Genomic DNA, 12160 nt, shown 5'->3' on the forward strand with positions numbered 1-12160 from the left:
TAGCTAGTATATAATATTATATATAAGACTTATATTATTCCTGCACTGCTACATATGTTTCATAGGGTTTAACATTATAGTTTGACCCTATACAACGTATATCACACTCTGACAGTCCCTATATGATGGAATGGCTATATACTAGATAGATATATCGGTATACACTGACTGACTATGAGATTTCACAACACTGCTAGTTAAAATAACCTATCAATAGCCCCCCCCCCCCCGACATGTTACATGTTACAATGTGATACACCGTATGAGCTCAGCGGCACCAGTACTATCTTATTATAGTTACTATTAACTACAGCGTGTGTAATATAGAGGATAGACCGGCATAGCGGATCATTGGGCACATGACACTCTTTACATTATAGAGATACTATTTGTCTAGTGCCTCCAACCCTATTGCTTATGTGTGATTTGATGTCCTTATCCACACTGTAGACGATTATACTCAGCCCAATGCTCTATATACTATACTAAGTGCCCCTGACAATAACTTGAGATACACACCACACTGTGTTTTTAATTCACATCTTCATGAGCACCAAGCCTTCTCTGATATTTTTGTCCGTAAAAATTCTTAAATTAATAAATAAAAGTGACGTTTTAGTTCATATATCGTTCTGTCCGGATATGGGATAGTTACCCTGCCAATGGCAGTTTTGTAGAAAAATATAGAGAACCCCTGCTGTGACGGAGGGTCCGTGTTTGTGTAAAGAAAACAAAAAACACTAGGAGTCGGAAGAGAAACGGGAACAGGTAAGTGGCGCAGGCAGGGAGAGAGGGGCACGGGTGAGCTCCCTTTACAGTACCCCCTTCGGCCTCCCCTTTTTCTTGGACAGTAGAAATCTCTGCAGGATATCTTGGTCCAGGGTATTGTCCTCGGGCTTCCAAGATCTCTCCTTAGGCCAGAACCCCTTCCAGTCTACCAAGAAGAACCACTTACCTCTCACCGTCTTCATGTCAAGGATATGTTTTTGTTTTTTTTTAAACTGATTTTATTAGTAATCATGTTCACAGCGTTCATTCAGTTTACATTGAGACAACAGCATCTATATACAAGAATATGGAGTGGTGTAAATACAGCAGTACAACACATGGCATGCTTATACATCGTATTGAATAAAGATACTGCAATGAAATCATCCTGAGTCTCCTTTTTGTTTGATTGTACAATTGCGCTATGACATGGATTAAATAATAAAGTAAAAGAGAAACAAAAAAAAAATACCAATATTAAAGTGACTAGAGTCTTAACTCAACTTTTCTGGTCTCAACTGTGTATCAACTACAGGTGAATAAATTAGGTTTGTCCTCCTATTACTTTTATTACTTTCTCAGCTTCCGTTTCTTTTTCTTTTTCCCCTATCTCATCCAGAGCCGACCAGCTATCTTGTCTAGGGTTAATCCCCCTAGTGGTGGGTTATATTCTGTCCTCAGCGATACACTGCTGCTTTATGTTGTAGTAGTAAGGTCCCTCAATTCCTGCCTCAACCTGTGTACTGAGTAGTTTGTGTCCCCCGACTCGCACCAGGTCCCCCACACTCGTTCAAACTTGTCGGGGCATTTTCGGTGTTTGTACACCAGCTTTTCGTATGGTAAAATTTGGTTGATTTGTGATTTCCACATGTTTAAGTTTGGGGTGTTAGAATCATACCATCATAGAGCTATACACTTTCGGGCCTTAAATAAAGTTTCCCTCAGGAATATAATTTGGTAAAGAGACCAATCTTCTTCAGAAAGAAGGCCCAAGAGACATGCTTCAGGGGACATGGGGATGGGAATGTGCATTAATGTGGACAAGAAGCTAGTGATGTCCTTCCAAAACTTCTGAATCGGTGGACAGACCCAGCTCATGTGCCAGAAGTTTGCCCCAGCTCACCACATCGTGGACAGGCGGTCGAGGGAACTCGGCCCATCCTTGCCATGCGTACAGGTGTTAGGCAGGCCTAGTGGGTGAAGTATAGTTGAGTCATTCTGTTATTTACTGAGGGGGACTCTTTAGTGTGAGCAGCGAGTAGTTTCAAGGATATGTTTTACCTCGACGACATCGGTGGAGTCAGCCCCAGGAGCAGGAGGAGGAACTTGCAAGAAGAATGGTCCAGGATGCCTGGCTTGAGTAGAGATACGTGGAAGGAGTTTGGGATGTGCATGGTGGGAGAAAGGTGCAGCTTGTAGGCCACAGGATTGATGCAGCTGAGCACCTTGAAAGGACCCAGGAATCGAGGACCAAGTTTGTATGATTTGTAAAGAGCTATGGAATCTGATGGCACTATATAAATAAAGATTATTATTATCCAGGGATCTGTAGCCATACATACCATGAGGACAACCAGACTTTGTCACCTGGAAAGAAGCTAGGAGGAGGCTGGAATTTCTTGTCAGCCTGGAGCTTGGTGCGGGCAGAATCCTGTAACAAGGAAAGGCGAGTCTGCACCCAAATGGACTTCAGATCATGTACCAACTCCTCAACAGCAGGGATGTCTATAGACACAGGCAGAGGAAGAGGAGGGCGTGGATGCAGTCCAAAGTTGATAAAAAAATTGAGCAGAGCCAGCAGTTGCTGAATCCAGGGAGTTATAAGAAAACTCTGCCCATGGCAACAGAGTGGACCAGTCGTTCTAACGGGCAGAAACAAAATGATGGAGATATCAGCCCAGAGTCTGGTTAACTATCTCTACTCGTCCAAGATACAGGAGAAATCCAGCTCCAATCCACTTGAAATTGACTGCAGAGAGAACGCCAGAGGCTGGAAACAAACTGGACCTCTCAGTCAGAGGCGATGTGCTCAGCAAGTCCATGTAGCCGGAAGATGTGGGTAAAGAACTGGCTGGCAAGGCGAGGGGCAGACGGCAGACCTGGCAGAGGTTCAAAATGGGACATCTTGGAGAACCGGTCAGTTACCACCCAGATGACGGTATTCCCAGAGGAGGATGGAAGATCTGTGATGAAATCCATTGCCACGTGAGACCATGGGCAGCTGGGTATCGGTAATGGAAGTAGTAGACCAGCTTGTTTAAGGCAAGATGGCTTATTATGAGCACAGGAAGTACAGGAACCCACAAAATCCTGTAAATCTTTGACCAGATCAGGCCACCAAAGAAACGGGAAAAGAGGCCCAGAGAGCTGCACTACAGGGTGCCTAGCCACACAAGAGCAATGTCCCCAAGTCAATATCCTCTTTCGAAGTGCAGGTCGGACATAGGTCTTGCCAGGAGGAAGCTACCAAAGATTCACTGGAGCAGTTGCTTGGGAAAAATAATATGCCAAGGAGCTGGTTCTTCCCCAATGACATCAGAGGCACAAGAGAGGGCATCAGCCTTGACATTCTACTCAGCAGGACAGAAGTGAATCAAGAGGTTAAAATGTGAAAAGAAGAGCGACCAGCAGGCTTGCCTTGGGTCGAAGCGTTGAGCAGTCTGGAGATAAAGGAGATTCTTATGATCTGTATAAGCGCAGACCGGATGGTGAGCTCCCTCCAGAAGATAACGTCACTCTTCCAGAGCAAGTTTAAAGGCCAGTAGTTCTTTATCTCCTATGGAGTAATTCCTCTCTGCGGAGGAGAAAGTCTTAGAGAAAAACCCGCAAGTGAGAGTTCGGCCTTTGGGCCCTTTCTGGGTTAGCACTGCCCCAGCTCCTACGGAGGCGGCATCAACTTCCAGATGGAAAGACTTCTCTGTATCAGGCCGAGTGAGAATTGGGGCTAAGGCAAAAGCAAACCATGAAGGCGAGGCCATTGAAGACAACTTAGCAGAATCCACCTTTAGACCCCCTGTCAGTGAAAATGTAGCCAAGGAATGGAAGACTCCTCTGATAGAACTGGCTCTTTTTAAGTTGGTTCTTGAACTTGAAGTACAAGGGACCAATGGGATTCAAGGTCCACAGAGAACATCAGATTATCCTCAAGATAAACCACGACACAGGTATATAGCAAGTCCCTGAAGAAGTCGTTGACAAACTCCTGAAAGACCACTGGTGTGTTACCAGGTACCCAAAGTGCCCATTGCGAGTGTTAAAGGTGGTCTTCCACTCCTCACCCTTGAGGATGAGGTTGTAGGCCCCATGAAGGTCCAGTATGGAGAAGACCTTGGCTCCACGTAGGCGGTCAAACAGCTCAGTGATCAATGGCAAAGATAGCGGTTTTTAACGGTGACCTTGTTAAGGCTGCAGTAGTCAATACGTGAATGGAGGGACCCATTCTATTTGGTCACAAAGAAGCCTGCACCAACCAGAGAAGAGGATTTATGTATAAACCACCTCTATAGGTTCATGCGGTTTCATGCACAGACAGTGGGTACACCCGACCCTGAGGAGAAGACGTACCCTCAGGGCGCTAGTGGCTAGCGAGATGAGTTCACTCAGAGTAGATGGCAGGTCACTTGCAAACAGCTCGTCTTTAACTTGTCCCGATGCAGGGCTGCATTGTTCCAGGCTAGCTCAGAGGCCAGGGTACGGATACAAACCGCATATTCGCCAACAGATGAGCCCCCTTGACACAGGTTCAGCCGTGCAGTCTCAGCTGAAGACGCCGTGCAAGTTCCTCAAAGACAGACCGTAACTCAGCGAAGAATGGGGTTGTAATGTCGTGGTAGAAACCCATATGATGTAGAAGGAACCCACACTGGACAGTAGACATATTAGCAGAACACATATAACAACATCACAGAGGTGATGTCAGCTGTAACCAGATGTTTTCTGTCCCAGAGAGGAGTAGCCTATGCCAGGTCCTTCCCGTAAAGGAGGCTGATGATGAATGCAACCTTAGACCGTTCTGTGATGAACTGTGGCGGCATCAGCTCAATGTGCAGGGAGCACTGAGTGATTAAGCCCGTACACAACTTGGGGTCCCCATCATACTTTGAAGGCATGGCTAGTCTCAGCCTCGGTTCAGCGGCAGGCAGGCAAACCGGAGTAGCAGGAGAAGCCGCAGGAATCTGACGCTGTTGTTGCGGCAGCATGACGGTGACTTGTCCGAGCTGTTCACCTTGCGTGGCAATCTTCTGGGACTGCTGGAACACAACGGTGGTAATATCAGCCAGTTCAGGTAGCGGAACCTTGGCGGGGTCCATGGTACACGGACTATGAGGTAAGCCAATACCTGGGACGGAATCTAAGTGGCACCCGGTTTTCACCAGAGCCCGACGCAAAGTGGGTTGCACTTGCTGCGGCGTGGCACCACCAGGTCGTTCCACAGGTGCAACTTTGTCCGTGGTGGCAGCCAAGGCGAGGTAAACAGAGGTTAGGCAGAATCGTAGTCGGGGACAGGCAGGAGGTGAGTACGGGCAGCACGGGATCAGAGTCGGGGACATAGCAACAGGTCAAGGCAGGCGGAACAGGATCAAAGTCAAACATGGAACTGGGTGCGAAAAGAAAGAGGGGGATGCATATGTACAAAGTCAGACAATTTAAGTTTTTATTAATCAATATATACAAAAACACACACTCTCACTACTACGCTTATGTATTCTCCGTTCACCCTGATGATACACGGCCTACGTTTTACTTGCCTGATAACAGAAATACTACGCGATATTATCTTTCGCCCTGTGTTGCTTACATGCTTTTGATATTCAGATATTGTGATTGTATTAACTCCAGGAACCTTATTCTTAATTCATAACCTTTATTGCTACTATGTTAGCACTAGTTACAATACACTTTGTGAATACCTAGATCTTAGGCCATTTGGCGTATTGTTTTGTATCTTGACATTATGAAAACTGCCAATTGGACATTTGCTATCTTTATAGCCTCTCTGGTATGTTATAAAATATATAAATCGCCTATGGAATATCCCAATTAATATCTTTCTTCCTGCTTTTTATAACATTACAGGTTTTGTGCCGATTCAACCTATTACCATGCGTTCTATACTTTTTTGTTTATATTACCACCTTTTATCTATATCGGCATTTAGGCGATATTTCTTTATGACGCGATATTTAGCGCCGTCTTTTTCTCACTAATATGATTGTGTGATACTCGTTCATCTTGGTGCTATATGATCAGCGTCTGACTCATTCGATAATAACAGTACTTTGCGATATTATTTGTTTTTGTCCTGATTCTATACAAACCGCCATACGCGCAATATTGTTGCAGCAATATATTGAATCAATGTATTACATCATTATAGTGAACTGAAGTGAACTATTCATAGGGTTTGTACTGCATCTGTAGATATAGCACTCTTCACTTCAGTCTATGAGTATTGTAGGTAGGGCTATGCTTTATATACAATATGTACAGTGTTGATATCACCCAACATCGCTAGATCTTCTGCGCATAAATCTCTGACTTTGCATCGAGAATCCATACTCTATCCAAGCGTCATTTTTACGATTTTGTTTGCATATCAAAACCATGTTAAGCTATCTAATGAATACCCTAAATAAACGCGGACCGGAACCACACGGCGAGCAGCTGCGGGTATAAAGGGCAGTCCTCCCCTACTATTCATTCACTCCTGATGAAGCCTACCTGATAGGCGACACGCGTCGGGTCATCCTCCTCCAGACACAGGTTGGGATTGGAAACTTGTATTGCATTTACTTGTAATGTGTTCAGACCGTGCTTTTTACAATTGTCGGCTAGTATAATTCTGGCCATATAGACTTCATGGAGACCAGGTATTTAGACTTATTGTATACAAAGTATTATTATTTTTTATAATCATTGGCATTTTATCCTGTATACTCTGCTCTGGTCTCCACATTTATATATAGGTACCTTGTTTTACATATACTCTATGCACATTCCTGTCACTTTATCATGATTACCTTTATATACAAGTCCCATACCTCTGTCTGACTTTGTTCCTTATACATGTCCAATTTGGGACTTTTTAATGGTGTTTTTAATGTGTGTTTTTGTATATATTGATTAATAAAAACTTAAATTGTCTGACTTTGTACATATGCATCCCCCTCTTTCTTTTCGCACCTACATTTGTTACTGTATGCAGATCACCATATCTGGACCCCACCATGATATGAAACATGGAACTGGGGTCACAATGGGAAATCAACAAACAGGCACTAAGCAAGGGTATAAGCTTTTTCAACAGCATAGAGCACGAAGACCCGGCAGGAAATGCTGGGAGAGGCCGGCTTTTAACCACATCCTAGAATGGCCAACACCAATCATTGGTGCGCTGGCCCTTTAAACCCTCGCGAACCAGCACACGTGTGCCCTATAAGTCGGTGACGTGCGCACACAACCGCCAGAACAGGAACAGGGTAACAGTTAATTGCCGCTGGCGGGGATAGAGGAAGCAGTCATTATGTGTTAGTATTATTATTATTGTTTGTATGTTTGTATTATTCCCCATATCCCCCATCATTCCTAACTGGAAGACAATTTCAAGATTAGGGACAAACCTAACAAAACCACAGGTTTTGATAACAAAGGTGGAATGTATTCATTAACGATGCAAGCTATTTCTACCTTCCAACAGTTAATAAAAAATGTTTTAGAAAATTTAAGGTACTGTTATTAATGTGTAATATGGCACTATGTATGTTTATTTGTACCTAATAAAAACTAAAACAGTAAATGAATGCAGTGCCAGAACCCAGATCACAATACACAAAAGTACATCTAAGTAAGTACATACAAATAAAAATATTAAAAATATTGATAATTGAGTACAGAATTGTGAGCTCATGTGTAATGCCAGCACTTACTGTAAACCCGATGATGTCTCATCAGAGGAGACTCTTTCATTCTCTTCTTCTACCTGGCCGCCATTTCAGCTTCTTCCAGCCACAACTCCAGTCTGCAGATTTAGGTTCCTCGCTTCATCATCTACTCTATCTTCTTATCACAAACTTAATACTGTTCTGTTGTTTCCCTAGATACACTATTAGGTACCCACAGAAACCAAAATAGTAACATTCCTCTCACAGTAACCATTATAGTATTGGTACCCCCACATATACCGCCTTAGGGGACTTAGAAAAGTCATCCAAGTATAGTCATCCATATAGACTTCATGGAGACCAGGTATTTAGACTTATTGTATACAAAGTATTATTATTTTTTATAATCATTGGCATTTTATCCTGTATACTCTGCTCTGGTCTCCACATTTATATATAGGTACCTTGTTTTACATATACTCTATGCACATTCCTGTCACTTTATCATGATTACCTTTATATACAAGTCCCATACCTCTGTCTGACTTTGTTCCTTATACATGTCCAATTTGGGACTTTTTAATGGTGTTTTTAATGTGTAAAATAAATTTAGAATCTATATTATTAACTATATGTATAATATGACTGCTTTAGTGTCATTTTGTGCTATTTTGGTTGGTGGTGTGCCCCAGGATTTTCTAAGTATAAAAAGTGTGCCGCGGCTCAAAAAAGCTTGAAAATCACTGATGTGGTGGATCACATGTTTAATTATCTTTTCATTAGGTTAAAGGTACAGCATCTGTATTGTAATATTGCTGTTGATTTGGTTTTGTTTAAGTATCTAAGTTGTTTTATTAAACATTGTTTTTAACTGGTAATTTCACCTTCTTCTTAGGAACAACATGTGTATATATAACAATAGAGGGACATATTGTGGCCAGGTTTACGGGTGGCACACCATATGGTCTAAGGTGCACTATGCGCTATATGAGAAATCACTGTGACTGCCCTATTCGGCTCCGTTACAAGATCTATTGGCAAACATGACATTTGGCATCTTGTTTAGAAAGATTAGAGTGATAATTAAGCGATCATTGGGTTACACATTACAGAAGCATTTTGTGCCAAGAGTCTGGATTATTACTACAGTGAACAGAAACTCAACCGAGCCAAAGTCAGTGTTGCTGCTATGTATGAAGACAGCATCTCCTGCATAGCAGTTTGTGAATCAGAAATGGCCATACATGCACTAGATGAGATCCTGGAACACATTAGGAGCCACAGATGCATTTTTGCTGTGTCCCCTCACCGCGCTGCCCTGTCTAGGTTGGACATATGTGCTTTTTAAAGCAGACATGGGTTTCAATGGAGCAATCTAATGGCAGATAACACAGTTGAACCCTGTGCAAAGTTCTTCTGTTAGTAATGGGCTCCATGTCTAGTACTGGAGGATTCTTGCCTGTAGTCATTTGTGGAGATGTAGGAGAGGTCCTGCTGTGGGCAGCTATATTTAGCGTTCAGTGAAATCTTTGTTCTTTCTTCTCTATCATCTCACCATGTGTTGCAGCCTGTGAGCATTAGGATCATGTGACACCGTACCTGCTGGCCCACTCTCTCATTCTTAAGGTAAAGACGATTTGTACTGATCTCTTTTGTGAGTAAAAGAAAAGATCTGAAACTGGCAAAATAATGAGCAAACTTACAGGGAAGCGACTGCAGCTATGGTTAACGCTTTGCTGGCCAAAAGAGGCTTTATCTGCAGCAAAAGTACTAAAATGATCGCATATTACATGCAGAAACACCTCACACACGCAGAGCTCTGGTAGTACTGCTACAGCCAAGTCCATCTGCCATCTTGTAGGTCCAGCTGAACCCATCTACACTAAGCTCACCTCAAAAGTTTCTGCTTGTAACCCTACCATGTAAAATGAATTGTCCTGCAAGCTATGTCCTGGATATGAATCCAAGGCAAATCTGCTGAAAAGGAGAATAAAAGCCAATGGGCATGATATATACGCCAACTCTTTGGACACATGTTGACGCTGCCTCCAAGCTCCTGGCACTATGACCCATATTTGGTGGGGTTGTCCAGTTCTACAACTGTTCTAGAGACAAGTGTGCAAACTGATTGCTGATCTCACAGGCCCAGCTCCCCTGCTACTTTCTCTGCTCCCCACTTCATTGTTGAAAGCCAAACATTCCCTGGTGGGGTTCATGCTGATTATAGCCCATAGATTCATCCCTAGGCTGTGGAAATAGGCCAGCCCCTACAATAACGGACTGGTTTAGGGAAATAACCCTTCTACAGAGGTTGAAAAAGCTCATTACGCAGCCCGAGAAAACGGGTAACTCTCTTCTCGAGACCTGTTGCCCATAGCTTGACTTCACACAATCTCCTACATTCTTGACATTCTTTTAATATTTAGGTTTTTTTTGCTACTTCGCCCTTGCAACTAATACAAAACCTTTATAAAGTAGAGAGCTAAAATATAACTTTTATTCACTTCTATAAAAATGTGTTAATGTGTTGGTATACCTTTTTTTAGTGGCATTGGGTGGCAGCTATCTGACTGGAGGTGACTATTTGTCGCCGTTTCCTTTCTATGGACTTTAGTCCGTAAAAGACCCTCTGCAGTTTTACTAACCAGTGGTTCAGCTCCTATGGGTAGACCACTTCCCTCTCCCACCAGCCGAGGTACAGATTTCATAAGTTGGGACCATTGCTGGTGGAAGAGGCGGTTATTAAAGAGATATATATATTCCTCTCCAGGGCAAACCTCAAAAGTCTGAAGGTAAAATTGCTGTGTCCCCTGAACTGAGTGCCCCTTGATTTCAAAAAGGGATTATTGTGTGGGATAGAGGAGTAAAGGGCTTATACGTCTAGACTTACCAGAAGCATATGTGGTTCAAGAGAAATATCTTCAAGTCTCTGCAGAACGTCCATGGTGTCCACAGTTTAACTGATCTGAAGGTCAAGAAATGCTAGCTCACGCTAGTGAATCTCACGTGTAAACCTCAGGCTCAACTCAAGTTTTTAAACTCAGAGACTGTGGAGGTCCAGATGACAAGCACATCGTCAATATATCTGAGCCAACGTAAGATAGATGATGACCAGTGGCTCAGCTCCCACCTAGAAGACCACTTCTCTCTCCCACCAGCCGAGGCACAGATTTCACAAGTTGGGGCCATTGGACTCCCCATGGCTGTAACTCATTGCTGGGGGAAGAGGTGATGCTCAAAGAGATTCCTCTCCAAGACAAACCTTAAAAGTCTGAGGGTAAAATTGCTGTGTCCCCTGATCTCAGTGCCCCTTGATCTCAAAAAGGGATTATTGTGTGGAATAGAAGGATAAAGGAGTAAAGCGCTTCTACGTTTAGACTTATCAGAAGCATATGTGGTTCAAGAGAAATATCCTCAGGTCTCTGCAGAACGTCCGTGGTGTCACGAACATATGACGGCAGAGATGTTACAAAAGGTCTCAAAATCTTATCCTGGTAGATGCTGGAATTCTGGGTTAAATTGTTAATCCCATACACTATTGGACAATGACAATCCAAGTTTTGGAGCATTGCCTCACACATCTTCACAAAGTCATTTCTGTTCATCACAACAATGTTACCGCCTTTATCTGAAGGCTTTATTATGATTCCCTTGTCCCTCTCAAGTGTTCTAAGGGCCACCATCCTATCATATTTCAAATTGTTTGTGATGTCCAGGGGATTCAGATTTCTTAACTGCAGTTCAAACCGAGCATCAGTATGGGGAAGAAAGGTGATTTGAGTGCCTTTGAACGTGGCATGGCTGTTGGTGCCAGAAGGGCTGGTCTGAGTATTTCAGAAACGCTGATCTACTGGGATTTTCATGCACAACCATCTCTAGGGTTTACAGAGAATGGTCCGAAAAAGAAAAAACATCCAGTGAGCGGCAGTGCCTTGTTGAAGCCAGAGGTCAGAGGAGAATGGGCAGACTGGTTCGAGCTGATAGAAAGGCAACAGTGACTCAAATCGCCACCCGTTACAACCAAGGTAGGCAGAAGAGCATCTCTGAACGCACAGTATGTCGAACTTTGAGGCAGTTGGGCTACAGCAGCAGAAGACCACACCGGGTGCCACTCCTTTCAGCTAAGAACAGGAAACTGAGCTTACAATTTGCACAAGCTCATTGAAATTGGACAGTAGAAGATTGGAAAAATGTTGCCTGGTCTGATGAGTCTCGATTTCTGCTGCGACATTCGGATGGTAGGGTCAGAATTTGGCGTCAACAACATGAAAGCATGGATCCATCCTGCCTTGTATCAATGGTTCAGGCTGGTGGTGGTGGTGTCATGGTGTGGGGAATATTTTTTGGCACTCTTTGGGCCCCTTGGTACCAATTGAGCATCGTTGCAATGCCACAGCCTGCCTGAGTATTGTTGCTGACCATGTCCATCCCTTTATGACCACAATGTACCCAACATCTGATGGCTACTTTCAGCAGGATAATGCGCCATGTCATAAAGCTGGAATCATCTT

The sequence above is a fragment of the Engystomops pustulosus genome, chromosome 7 (genome assembly GCF_040894005.1).
Source record: "Engystomops pustulosus chromosome 7, aEngPut4.maternal, whole genome shotgun sequence".
Taxonomy (NCBI): domain Eukaryota; kingdom Metazoa; phylum Chordata; class Amphibia; order Anura; family Leptodactylidae; genus Engystomops; species Engystomops pustulosus.